The sequence below is a fragment of the Otolemur garnettii genome, unplaced genomic scaffold (genome assembly GCF_000181295.1).
Source record: "Otolemur garnettii isolate 467f Iridium unplaced genomic scaffold, OtoGar3 scaffold00095, whole genome shotgun sequence".
In the NCBI taxonomy this organism is placed as follows: Eukaryota; Metazoa; Chordata; class Mammalia; order Primates; family Galagidae; genus Otolemur; species Otolemur garnettii.
This window is the reverse complement of record NW_003852490.1, coordinates 1,872,052-1,886,776: the sequence shown is the minus strand read 5'-3', so window position 1 is coordinate 1,886,776 and position 14,725 is coordinate 1,872,052. Positions and strand designations below refer to the sequence as shown.

Genomic DNA, 14,725 nt, shown 5'->3' with positions numbered 1-14,725 from the left:
TTACACACACACAAAAAAAACTGTTAGAATAAATAATTTCAGCAAAGTTGTAGAAAACAAAATCAACACAAAAAAATCAGCTGCATTTATATACACTTAACAATGAGCCACAGGTGCCGCCCCAAGACTTGTATTCTCAAGAATTACAAAATTGCTCAAAGGAATTCAAAACAAATAAATGGAAAGATATCCTGTGTTCATGGAATAAAAAGACAGCATAGCTAAAATGTCCACACCACACAAAGCAGAGTCGATGCAATCTGACAAACAAACAGATGACTTGTTTTTGTAGAAAAAGAAAAAAAATTTTCAAAAATTCATAAGGAACCACAAAGGATCCTGAAATAATAATAATAAATAATAAATAAATAATAATAATCCCAAAATAATCTTGAGAAAGAAGAACAAAGCTGGTGACTTCACATCTGGTATCAAAACACCTTACAAAGCTATAAAACACCTTACAAAGTAATTACTGACTATTACTATCAAACTAGTAATGGCACGGTCATAAAGACGACACACACAGACCCATCAAACAGAATAGAAAGCTCAGAAATAAACCTATGCACATGATCAAAGATGCCAAGACTACACAACAAAATAAAAACAGTCTCTTCAACAAATGGCGTTGGGAATACTGGGTATCTACATGTAAAAGAATAAAACTGAACCCTTATCTTAGACACACAAAAGTCAGCTCAAAATGAATTAAAATGTAAAATATAAAAGTATATGAAAAAACACAGAAAAAGCAATGATTCCTTGGATATTTTGACACCAAAAGAAAAATTAGACAAATAAAATTCCATCAAACTAAAAATGTTCTGTTCAGCAAACAAACAAAAAAATAGCTGGGTGTTGGGGTGGGTGCCTGTAGTCCTAGCTACTAGGGAGGCTGAGGCAAGAGAATCTCTTGAGCTCAAGGGTTTAAGGTTGCTGTGAGAAGTAATGTCACAGCACCCACTCAGGGTGACAAAGTGACACACACACACATACACAGAGGTGTCTCACCCATTAAGATGGCTATTATTTAAAAAAAAAAAAAGACATGCAAAAACAAGTGTTGACAATGTTGTAAAGAAATTGGAACTCTGTCCACTGTTAATGGAAAAATAAAATAGTACAACCACTTTTTATATTTTCATAAAATATAAAAAAGACCCACTCTAGAGCTGGGCTGGGCATAGTGGTGTCCCTGTAGACCCTCGGGAGGCTAAGGGCAAGAAGATCACTTGAGCCTAGAAACAGTATGAAAGTTCCTCAAAAAATTAAAAAAAAAAAAAAACCATGTGATCCAGCACTCCCATTTCTAGGGATTTAACCAAAGGAACTGAAATAAGAATTTACACTTTTAACTTTCACTGCAGAATTACTGACAATAGCTAAGAGGTACTGTCAAGCATCCACTGACAGATGCTCAAATAAAGAAAATGTTTTATATATATTTGGATAATATATAACACACAATGTGAAATACAATATATACATATATACACACCTAATAATGAAATATTATTCAGCCATAACAAAGGAAATCCTGCCATATGCTACAAGATACTTGAACCTGGAAGACATCATGCTAAATGCAATAAACACAAAAATACTGCAGGATTTCACCTATATGAGGTGTCTAAAGTAGTCAAACTGACAGAAACTTCTAAAGTAGAATGGTCACTGCTGGAGGCCGGAGGGAAGGAGGAGTTGGGGAGTGGCTGTTTAATGTGCATAGAATTGCAGTCATGCATGCAGGACAAAAAAGATGTGGCGGTCTGATGTACAACATTATGGTTAAAGTTAAAAATACTGGACTAGATCTCATGTTATGTGTTTTTACTATATAAATAAAAAAAAAGTCCTACAGCCAAAGAGAAAAATTTAGACTACTACAAATAAACAAGCTTTCTCATGCCCACATTACAGACATTTCCCTCTCAAATCTTCCCACTTTCCTTCTATTTTAAACACAGAAATAAAAACATACATCTATGTTACATGTAAAAATACTTTAAGGCCAGTTTTAATTTAACTTTTAATTTGATGCACAGTACTGCTCAAAATACAAAATTTCTTAACTCCATTTCATATTACAGAAACAAATGGAATTAACAGTATTTCAGAAATCTATATGATTCTCTTAAATAAGCTATCAATTATTGTCTCAAAACTACCAGCATACCAGGAAATACTCTGAAATTTAATTGGTACATTAAACTACCAGAGCATCAAGAAACAGAATGGTTGATTTTAAAAGCTAAATTGCCTTAAGTCATTACGACACATAATTATAAAATATTTTTTCTTAAATCACAGAACCAGCACCCCCTTTTTAGTCTTTGTAGAAAGAGTCAAGCCCTGATCAATACAGCACAGAAATACGAAGGAAGTATCTAAAACTTCTACTAACTCCTAGATCTTTCAAAACAACTGAAAAAAACTGATTATAATAGCAATATTAGTGTTTTTAAGGAATGAGCCTTAAAAAATGACTTAAATATTTCTCAAGAAAGTAACCTGCAGCCTATTCTGGCCATCTTTTATTAATAGAGTGTTTCCGATGGACAATGCTTATGATAAGTATGAGTCACATCTGCATCAACTGTCACTGAACGCACTTTGCATATGGATTATCTGAGGTCAAGAAGAAATTCCCTTGCTGAAATTACCTAAAGCAGCAAAAAACACAAAACATCCTGATTGCTGTACCAAAATAATTTACATGGAGATGATTAGGCTTAGTTTTTAGATTAAAGAGACCAAGTCCCACTCTAGAGCTGGGCATAGTGGTGTGCCTGTAGTCCCTTGGGAGACTAAGGGCAAGAAAATCACTTGAGCCCAGAAGTTTGAGACTAACTTGTTAAGCCCAGGAGTTCGAGTCCAACATGGGCAACATGGCTAAACTCCACCTTTTTTTTTTTTTTTTGAGAGACAGAGTCTCACTTTGTCACCCTCACTAGAGTGTTATAGCATCACAGCTCACAGCAACCTCCAGCTTTTGGGTTTGGTGATTCTCTTGCCTCAGCCTCCGGAGTAGCTGGCACCACAGGTGCCCACCACAACATCTGGCTATTTTTTGTTGCAGTTTGGCCACGGCCAGGTTTGAACACACCACCCTCAGTATATGGGGCCAGTGCCCTACTCACTGAGCCACAGGCACTGCCCAACACCACCTTTTTTTTTTAAAAAAGTCTTACTCTAATGCAGTTTTTTTCAACCTTGCTTTCCTAAACCTGCACCCCCTTGAAATTTTAATATCACAGATATTCTGCATGTTTATGTGTTGCATATATACACATATGCTACAGAAGCTCCCTGTGCCACATGTACACTGTCAGTACAGCAGGCCTAGTTCCTTATGTTGACCAGTTCATTATGGGCCCTTCAGTGGTCAACTTATAGACGTTCTACTGTACATATCTGTGCTTCATACATTAAAAGAGTTAAGATTTTTTTCACTCCAAAGAACCAATTCTACCCCCTCCTTATAAAGGAATATGTGAGAAAATTATTTTCCATTGTGAATAGATTGGGTCCACTATCAAAGCAGAAATGGCTTAACCCGAGCTTCCTGACTCAACCTGCTGAGTCTCATTTTCTTACCTGTATCTAGCTTTCTTTTGAGAGCCAGGCTTATTTGTGTAGTTCTGGTGGAAGTCCCCAAATAAGGCAGGTACTAAATAAAAATCCTCTGGATTATACCCCTTCCATGCCACTCAATATTATGGCTATATACCTAGAGTTTCTATATGTAAAGCAGGCTGTAATAGGCTCAAAAAATGTTTCTGGAGTGAAGACAGAAAAAGGAAAACCAGAGTGTGGTCTGGATTTTAAGGTAAGTTAAGAACATACTGGGCGAGAATCCCACCAAAAACAATCATGCCTCCCAAGAACAACAGTATATTATGCAAAATAGCTCTGAGGGCGGTGTCTGTGGCTCAAGGAGTAGGACCTCGGCCTCATATACCAGGGATGGCGGGTTCAAGCCCAGCCCCGGCCAAAACTGCAAAAATAAATACTTAAGTAAAAAATAAAGAGTAAAAAAAAAAAAAAAATCATCCTGTCAAAATAGCTCTGGGTCTGAGATCTTCTAAGGTCTATGAACTTTCTAGTTCTCTTTCATCAGGCTTTATTTAAGATAAAAATTTGTAGGGGTTCCTGATCTATTCTTGAGGCCAGGCAGGCACAAGCCAAAGCAAGCAGAATAACACTCATACACTGTCCGTGTCCCTCAGCCCTGGTAACCCATCCGTCGTGTTCTAAGTCCCGTTCTTCCACCCTACAATCTCACATGGCCACCCCTTCCTTCCCTTTGCATGTACTCGAGTACGGATGCCGTAACAGTAATGGGTCTTCTTACACCACAGTCTCTCTTCTCCCATCTGTCCGCACACACTAAATCTTCCTATAAATCCCTTATCTATAGGGGAAACCTTTGGGCTGGCATTTAAGGTTCTCTGTAAACAACTATCAATATGTTTTCCACCTCTTATTTCCTAAGACAAATGAACCAATTATTTCTCAAACAGGTTTTGTACTTCACAACACTTTTGCTTTCACACGTCCTCACATGAAATAAACATTCTTAAAGCTAAATCACCGATCAGACACACAGGGTTGAAAGTAAGAAACTGCAGATAAACTAAAGTCCTTTATCATTTATTTTTATTTTAGAGCATTATTTTTCAACGCGGAAACATCTGATCTGTCCAGTAGCTTTAAGGTGATAATATGGTTCTAGTATATTAAAGAGCAGCTAAACAATACATGATTTTTTTAGGAAAAAAAATTCATAGGCACAGAAGCAGTACACATGATTAACTTTTGAAGAACAATGGTGGTAAATGATGTAATAACGCTCTTCATGAGGGCAACACACACAGAACAGCGCTGAATAAACAAGTGGTGGTGAGGGATCTCACGAAGCACTCCAGGGACACAGGAAAAGGCCCCAGCTAAATAATTTCCCGAATGTCTTGCCACTCTATGATGAACGATAAAGAAGAAGAAAACGCCTCTCCTACCTCCTGGGACAGAAAAGACTAATGTCTAAAGTCTGACAGCAAAGAAGATTCAAAAAATTTAATTGTGGAGATCTACGAAAAAATAATGAAATGAGGTCTTACTGGTACCTTTTTATACTTTTTAAATTTGGCCCTACAATTTAGCACATGTTGTTCTCATGGAAAAAAACATAATGCCCTATTTCTTCATTATGAATTTGTTGGCGTGTCAATCTCAGTCTATTTTACTATGTTGGAAGAGAAATGAGTTTCTCCATTTAGAAGAGTCTCTCCTATGAGTGACTACCTAATCAATCACTGTTACTTGTCTGCATTTATATCCTATTTTAGTAACGTGCTAATACCACAAATGAATGATTCTACGTAACTTTAAAATTCTGACTTTAAATCACAAAAATAAAAAAGATTCAAGAGACCCATAACAAATTTGCAACCTTGGAGCATTTGGCTGGCGCTGGTGAGTGGAGACTGAGTGGCGGAAAGTACTGGACATTAAGCTAGGGCCTCTAAAGAGAATAATCACCATGCTTATGGCAGGGATTACAGTAGTTCAGGGGCCATTAGGCAGACTACAGACTGTGACAAAAGGCATGGAGTCTCTTGTCTGTACAGATTGGATTCGTCACAAATTCACCAAGTCAAGAATTCCAGATAAAGTGTTTCAGCCTTCACCTGAAGATCATGAAAAGTATGGTGGGGATGCACAGAACCCCCATAAACTGCATATTGTTACTAGAATAAAAAGTATAAAAAGATGTCCGTACAGGGAAAAAGATACAATAAAGATGCCTGGATTAGAAAAAGCACATACCCGGCAAGTTCACAAGAATATCCCTTCAGTGAATGCAAAACTGAGAGTGGTCAAACATTTGATAAGAATCAAGCCCCTGAAGCTGCCACCAGGACTTCCCCCAGAGGCAGACATGGCTAACACGAGTCTCAAGAGCATGAGGATGAGTAACACAGTGGCACCTGAAACCTGTGGAGCAGAAAAGTTAAGTCCTGATGCCAGAACAGCTTCAGATTAAACAATGCTAATTGTTAAAAAATGATGAGAATGTTTTCATTAAAATATATTTTAAATACCAGTCATTTTCATTGACAAAAAAACCAAAAAACAAATTTGCATCCTTATCAGAATTTGAGAGCAAAGCTCCAAAGTACACACTGTACGTCTGCCCTGTTCCACTGGTAAGCTCTGCCATAAGCTCTCCTCTTCTTGATCCACTTTTAATTTTCTTTAAAATGGGTCTCAAACATTGGCAGTATTCTTAAGATTACAGAACTTGTAATCTGACAAAATCAGGTTTCCTGACCCACTGCAATGAGGAAAACAATGTTATCAAGGGAATCCTGTTGGATCATCTCACCAAAAAAGATAAAATAAGATTTTGAGGAAGAGTGGAATTGCGGTGAAATTTAAAAGAAGTGGTGTTTTGACAGCCTTAGAGCAAAGAAAGCAAGGTTGTGTGTAAAGGGACCTCCTTCAGGATGGACCGTAAAGTGAATGCAAGGTCTTTCCTTATAAACTATAAAGCTCTGCATTACAGCTGTGTATCAAGTCTGCTTCTTTATGTCAAAGTGACTTTGATTCTCCAGGAAAAACTAGAATGCTTTATTTAATTTTACTTTTTTGAAACCAAGTCTGGCTCTGTCCCCTAGGAGAGAGTGCATTGGCATCATCATAGTTCATTACAACCTCAAACTCCCAGGCTTAAGTAATCCTCCTGCCTCAGCCTCCCGAGTAGGTGCACACATTGCACCAGACTAATTTTTTCTATTTTTAGTAGAGACAGAGGTCTCACTATTGCTCAGGCTGCTCTCAAACTCCTGACCTCAAGTAATCCTCCCACCTTGGTTAGAGTGCTAGGGTTATAGGCATGCCCAGTTGAAATGTTTTATTTTTGCTGATACAGGTTGAATATCTCTAATCTAAAAATCTGAAACTCAAAATGCTCCAAAATCCAAAACTTTTTGAGCACTAACATGACACTCAAAGGAAATGCTCATTGGTGCATTGTGGATTTTGGATTTTTAGATTAGGGATGCTCAAACAGTAAGTACTCAAAATCCAAAACACTTCTGGTCCAAGCATTTCAGATAAGGTATACCCAACCTATATAATTACACAGCCAAGTTTCTGATAGTCTATGATTTTTAAGAACGTTTCTCCGTGAATAAGTAACCCACAGACCCACAGTCACTCAAAAAATTCGTTACAACACTTTACAGCTTCACATTTTGGGGAGAAATAGTTTCCTATTAAGTTTGAGGCTTTATCTGTATCTATTATTCCAACCTGATAAACAGCCAGATTCTTACTTTCTTTGTTACCTGCTTGAGATTCCTGTGACCCAAGATGCCTGTTCTATTTTATGTTAGAGTATGAAGAACATACTCTTCGGAAAGGAGTTTATTTGTTGGCTTACCTTTTGGTTTATTATGCATCAGTTTCTCCAAAGATGTCCAATTTGGACATACACACTGGTTTTGAAGAAATATTTATCTCGCCCTCATAAAGTTCATTTACTCACTTAATGTGCCTGAAAACCACTTAGCTTGTTAAGTGACGGCTCTACTGCCAAAAGTTTTCATTTTCTAGTTCTCCCATTGTGTACATTGTTTTTTCATTTTGTTGATGTTATTTTCCAGGTCAAAAATTCTCAATTTTGTTGTAATTCAATTGATCTAGTTTTTCACTTACATTTTTGATGTCATATTTAGAAAGCACTGCCTGATTCAAGGTGGTATTTATTCCTGTTTTCTTACAAGAATTTCATAGTTTTAACTTCTACACATAGAAGCATAATCCATTTTGAATAAAATTCTGTGTATGGTGTAGGTAAGGGCACCCTTCTCAAAAATAAACTGACCACAAAGGTAAGGGTTAAGTTCTCGGCTCTTGATTTTATCCATCCATCTACATGTCTATCTTTGTGCTAGTACCATAATGTCTTTTGATTTCCGAAGCTCTGCAGTTAACTTTTGAAATAAGCCCTTACACATTGTTCCTCTTTTTCAAGATTATTTTGGCTATTCTGGATCTTCTGCATTTCCACATGAATTTCAGGATCAGCTTCTTAATTTCTGCAAAGAATAAGCTGGGATTATGGTAGAAATTAGACTGAATCCATAGATCAATTTTAGGAGTATTGCCATCTTAACAATATTAAATGAATATAAGATGTCTTTCCACTTATTTAAATCCTTTTTTAATTTTTCAATGATATTTTATAATGTTTTGTTTTTTGTTTTTGAGACAGAGTCTTATTATGTCACCCCTTGGTGAATCTCTTGAGCTTAAGAGATTCTCTTATCTCAGCCTCCCAGTAGCTGGGACTACAGGCACCCGCCACAATGCCCAGCTATTTTTTTGTTGCCTTTGTCATTGTTGTTTAGCTGGCCCGGACTGCGTTTGAACCCTCCAGCCTTGTGGCCAGTGCCCAACCCACTGAGCTATGAGTGCCGCCATATATTTTATAGTTTTTAGTGCGCAAACCTTGCATTTCTTTTATGAAAAAAGGCATCCAGATTGGAAGGTAAGAATTAAAACTCTATTTGCAGATGATAGGATCCTGTATGTAGAAAATCCTAAGGAATCCATTAAAAAGTTATTAGAACTAATAAACAAGTTCAACAAAATTTGGTATAAGATTAATATACAAAAAATGTGTGTTTCTATATATATGAGCATTAAACATTCCAAAAATAATTCTAATTTTAACAGTATCAAAACAACAAATACTTAGGTATAAATTTATCCAAACAATGTTAAGACTTGTACACTAAAAAAAAAAAGACTTGTACACTAAAAACCACAAAATCTAGTTCTTGAGAAGAATGCCTATCTGGTACTATGTTCTATAGATGTGTTATATCTAGTTAGCTTATAGTTAGTTCTTTTTCCTTGATGTTTTACCTATCAATATCAAAAGTGAGGTATTAAGCTTTCCAACTATTATTGTTGAATTATGTCTCCCTTCAACATTTCATTATGATAGAAAAGTACAGTTTTCTTTTAATATTATTGCTTCTAACAAAGCTTACATTTTCTTGATATGTTATACCTGTAAAGGACACTTTAGTTCCAGAGATCTTCACAATAAAATATTAGCCCACACTGTAATTAATACTTTCACTTAACAACAAACCCCTCAAATATTTAAGGCCAAAACTGAAACTAACATGACAGGAAATTCACTAATAAGCAGTTCTTCAATTAGACACAGGTTTACCTACCTTCCAGTACAGCCTTGTCTAATTCCCTTAAGGATTTATTTTCCTATAACTCTAATTTCTATAGAGAAGATCTTTCAATAGGTAATAAAAATTGATATGTCATTTCAAGGCAATGTTCTAATGACTGCTGGAGAGAAACATAGCTATGTTAACGGGCATAAGCAAAAATGGCTGATTCCTAACTGCAATTAGACAGATAGCACTGTACAATAATCCTACCACTGGTTAACTAGCTGGTTTCCTTTTCTATTCTCTACAACGGCTCTTAATAACAATAGTATGGCATTTTCATTATTTCAGAAATCCTACCTACCTATCCACCCCTGCCTCATTCTCAGCTAAGGGCCTAGCCTCTTCCATCTGAGAAAATGTGGCCCTAGGTTAAGATCTTCTTTTACTCCTCTTTCCTCTATGTTAAAGCTGATCTTTATTTGTGCCTACCCCGTCCCTTTCAAAGATATGATTACCAAAGAGGTACTGTCCTCTTCTTCAAAGAGGTATCTCCTAATCCTATCTCCTTTCAAGCCCTTGCGACCCCTGGTCCATCGTTTATATTCTCTTTGATGCCTAATTCTTTCTCTCACCACTGACTTCTTTCTTTTAGCCTCCTTCTTCCTCTCATGCTCAAACTTATTTCAATGCAAAACTTTCCATTAACCTTGTGTCCCTTATAATTTTTCATAGGCAATTTTTGAAAGGATAGTTTGAGCTTTGTTTTCTTTTCCTTCCATTCATTCATTAACCCATTGCAATCTATTTTTCATTCCATGTCCTTGCTAATAAAATTACTCTTGCAAAAGTCCATACCATTCCAAGTCCCAAATCAAACTCTCTTACAAATTCTCATTCTACCTGACATTTCAGATGCATTATACTAGTGACCCTCTCTGATTACAACAATGGAACAGCAATGATTTCCATATCCATGCCTATATAGACAACACCTGTCTCTCCTGAGCTACAGATCTGTGCATCAAATGGACATTTTTACATATCTACACAATCTCTAGACAACTCATAATCGACTTGTCTCAAATGGAAATACAGTCTTTCTCTTCGTTCTACCTTCTAAATAGCTCTCAATTCTAACTACCTTGGATCAGATCTGCGTAACAACTTTCAAAATGCCTGTTGGCAATTAGACTACTGATATCCATAATAGCCATTTCTCCTTTCTTCTTGATCACATAACTGCCTACCTAGAGACTACACTTCCCAGCCTCTCTTGTGTAGCCATGCAAGTTAGTTCTTGGCAATGGAATATGGGCAGAACAGGTGTGCAACCTCCAGTCTCACTTCCTTAAAAAGAGAAAGTTGCTGCCTTAAAATACCTGTCTCTATACCTGCAAGCTAAAGATGGACACACCAGTGCCTTAGCCTCACATATGCAGATGAAGGAGTGGTCTTCTGGGTGATAGAACTGTAAGGAGAAGCATGCATCCCTAAAGGACCTCAGGGAATACAACTGAACTGCCAACTCGGCTTACTTTGGAACTGCCACCTAAGAGAGAAATAAACTTCTATATTAATCAGTTTGCTTTAATTTTGGAGTTCTTTGTTACAGCAGTTAACCCGAACCCTAATACCATTCATTCTTAACGTACCTTTTAACTGGTCTCTCTGTTTCTAGTATTAACTTCCATTCAATATGCATGTATCTGCCACTTAACCGCCAGCAATCTTTCAAAACATAAGCTAAATATTAAGTCTTCTCCTCAATAACCTTTATGACTCACAGCCCCAGATGTTTTGCCATGGAATAGAAAGTGTCGTGGTACCCACTCTGGCCTTAAGTATCTTTCTAGCTTTCATCCTTTACTACCCACTACCAGCCCTGACCACATTATCCCCAAACACAGACACTTTCAGTTTCAACATCATTAGACTTTGACATTCTCCAATGCAACAGAAAAACAAAACATAACCCGAAGTTCTGCAAAGTGAAAGACTGGGGGCATGTAAAAAAAATGACTTTAAAGTCTTACTGGGCAATCAAAAAAGATGTAATCAGATAATGTATATTTTATGCACCTGTCATTAAAACTATAAATCTCAAGTTTCCTTCTTCATGAAAAGCACTGAGCATGCATTGGTTATCCAGGGGGCTGAAATGCCAACAGCACCAACACCAGTGATGTGGATAGATATCCTTCTTCATTCTCATTGTTATTTCAAATACTTCTCCTTCCTCTCCCCTCTAAAACTGCAGCCTGTCTTGAAGTGCTTGCCACACAGTGTATCACCTCTCAGCCCTCCTTGTTGCTGCATGTCTGGATTCTTAGCTATTTCTCCTCTTATATTAACACTACAGCACCTGGCTCACTCTCTGCTTCTCTATTACTTTGCTCATCATTCTCAGTGATATCAACATTCTCATAAATGATACATCAAAACACTCAGGCCTCATGGATATCAGCTACAACAATCTCTACTTTGGCTATAACCCACTCACATGGGCATACCTTAAATCTTGTCACCCTCCATAAATGCACCACCTTTAACATCTCTATTTCAAATACACTCCTCAGATGATCACCTCTAATCTTCCCAGCTGGAGACTAATTCTCCCGTTCCCACAATTTTCCTATCTCACAGGATTAACTCTGACCTCATCATTTTTTGCTCTCTATATCACCTTCCTATCTTTCCTTTTTACTCAACTCAGATTCCATGGACCCACACTGTAACTACTCCTTTACGAACACCCTGCTATGGTTTGAATGTGTGTCCTCACCAAAACACATACTAATGGTATTAAGAGGAGAGACCTTTCAGTGGTCAGGGCATGAGGGCAAATCCCGTTATCAAAGGGCAAGCTCAGGCTCCCTCTTGTCTCTCTGCCCATCCACCATCCACATGTGAGGGGCAGTGTTCCTTCTCTCTGGAAGATGCAGCAAGAAGGCCTCACTAGACACCAGCACCTTCATCTTTTAAATTATATTTTTCTACTTTTATTATAATGATAAACCATTGTTTTTCTGCAACTTAAGTTCAAAAAAGGTATAAACTGATGGTTAATCATAGGACAACTGAGAAAACCAAATATACATTAACGCCTTATGAGTAAAATTAGAAGTTACAGTGAGATACCCTGAACTTCGCATTTAAATAATTTTTCCAAAATGTCTACTTAGGTTCAGGTTCAAATTGATTATTAGTTTTAAAAAATGGAAAAAGTTAACAAACTTGAGATAGAAATTCTAAAAATCCAGCACGTCACACTTGACTATTTCAGATTTTTGTTTCCAAAAAAAGTAGACTGATCATCAAAATTTTCCCTTAGAAAAATGTAAGTCTAACCAGCATTAGAAACCAGTTTTAGAATATGTCCATTAACTGTCAGTCCGCCGTTCAGCCCCAAACTCACCAGGTTAACTTTCTGACTCTATAGAATTACTTTTTCTGAACACTTCAAACAGAATCACGTAATATATACTCTTGTGCCTAGCTCCTTTCATTTAGTGCATTTTTAAAGTTCATGTATGTTACAACATGAATCAGCAATTTCTTTGTATTGTATAGACATAACAGTTTGTCTATTAATTCACCAGTTGATGGGCAGATAGGCTATTTCCAATTTGGGGATATTATCTATAATGCTGATATGAATATTTGTATGTGGGTAGATACACAAGAGTAGAATTGCTAGATTATTATGGCAAATTTTTTGTCAACATTGTAAAGATAAATATTTCTAAAGTGACTGTATCATTTTATATTGCTACCAGTAGTATATGAATGTTCCTGTTTGTGGTTATATTTTGAGTTCTTATCCTTTAGGGATACATACAGAAATAGTAAGGGCTAAAATGATATAATTTGGGAGATCTGATTCAAAATAACTAGTGTTAGAAAAATGGGTAGCTGATATAGACGAAACAGGGTTGATTGTATCTCCACAACTGCAGCGGTGGTAGTAGTGACAACAGCCACTTACCCCAGCAAGTACTACAGAATATGCTATGATAGGTACTATTTTAAGTACTTTAGACATATTAGCTCATTTAATCCCTATAATAACCTTAAGAGAAACCTCCTATTATCATCCTTATTTTAGAATTAAGAAAGCAGAGGTCCCAAAACCTTCAGTGAAGTGGTTAAATTAAGACTAGAATCAATATAAGACAGCCTTTGGAGTTGGTGCTCTTAAACACTAGCCCAACCTCACCAACAAGTAAACATTTCTCGCAAGTATAAGCAAAGAAAAACAAAGAAATATAAAAATTTAGGAGGCTTCTATGAAAATATTAAGCAGAAAATCAAATGTTAACTAAATGTAAGTATATATTTAATATGTGGCAATAACCCTGTTATCTGGGCCATAAAATATGAATTTTTATTTTCTTCCTTTTATTTAGTTGTAAATTTTACTTTTAATACATCGATTGTATATACCCAAAGTGTTCAAGATTGACAGTGTAAATGATTCAAACTTCATGAATCTGAAAACAGTTGACCAATGCAGTGGCTCATGCCTGTAATGTGGGAGGCCAAGGATCATTTGTGCTCAAGAGTTGGAGACCAAGCCCAAGCAATAGTGAGACCCCCATCTCTACTAAAAATAGAAAAATTAGCTGGGTACATGCTAATTAGTGGCATGTGTCTATAGTTCCAAGTACTTAGGAGGCTAAGGCAGGAAGATCACCTAGCCCAGGAGTTTCAGGCTGCAGTGAGGTAAGATGGCACCACTCACCACTGTACTCTAGCCAGGGCAACAGAGTGAGACTGTGTCTCCAAAAAAAAAAAAAAAAAAAAGAGTTGACTTGATGAACAGTAAGATTTTACAAGTTTCAAAGTTTTTAAGGACATTTAAAGATATACTGAATGAGTTGGCTGAATGCCAAATCTTTAAGTAGCTCAGATTTAAACAATTTCAAATATCCTTCTTAAATTTCTCATAAATTAAAAAGTAGAAGACTCACAGAAAAGAAAAAACCTTGTCTTGTGATATTAGAAGGTAATTAGTCTATATAAATATGTTTAACTGGAAAGGTTTTATTCATTATCTTTTGATGTGATTTGATCACAGGCAATCAAATCAGCATATCCTGAACATTTCCTCTTATAAGCACTTCTAAAAAGTTACTGATGATCTAAATCAGAGGTGGCCAAACTCTTAAAAAAAAAACTATATACTGAGACCCCACATGGCCCACCAACCTAAAGTATCTGCTGTCTGATCTTTATTATTATTATTTTTTTTTACAAAAAAGGTTTACCCACTCCGAAAAATTTCTAAAGGAATTTTTGTTCAAACCTATTTTACCAATAAACTCTGATTATCAATTTATGATGGAAGAAGTCATCAGAAAGGCACTATTATTGCTGCAGAACTCAGTCTGGACCCAGGCGTAATGTCTGTATTTTGCTGTATATAATATACTCCCATGTACAAGGTGCATCCATGTTTTCAAGGTGTTTCAGGGAAAAACCTTTCATTTCCTTTTTTTTTTTTTTTTTTTTTT

At 36.5% G+C, this 14,725-nt stretch overlaps 1 protein-coding gene and 1 pseudogene across 1 annotated transcript in view; one reads left to right on the top strand and one right to left on the bottom strand.

Annotated features, from left to right (window-relative positions):
- MAP4K3 (mitogen-activated protein kinase kinase kinase kinase 3) overlaps positions 1–14,725 on the bottom strand; it is a 206,572-nt gene that overhangs the window by 106,379 nt on the left and 85,468 nt on the right. The window lies entirely within an intron of this gene.
- Positions 5,531–6,020, top strand: LOC111727136 (annotated as a pseudogene).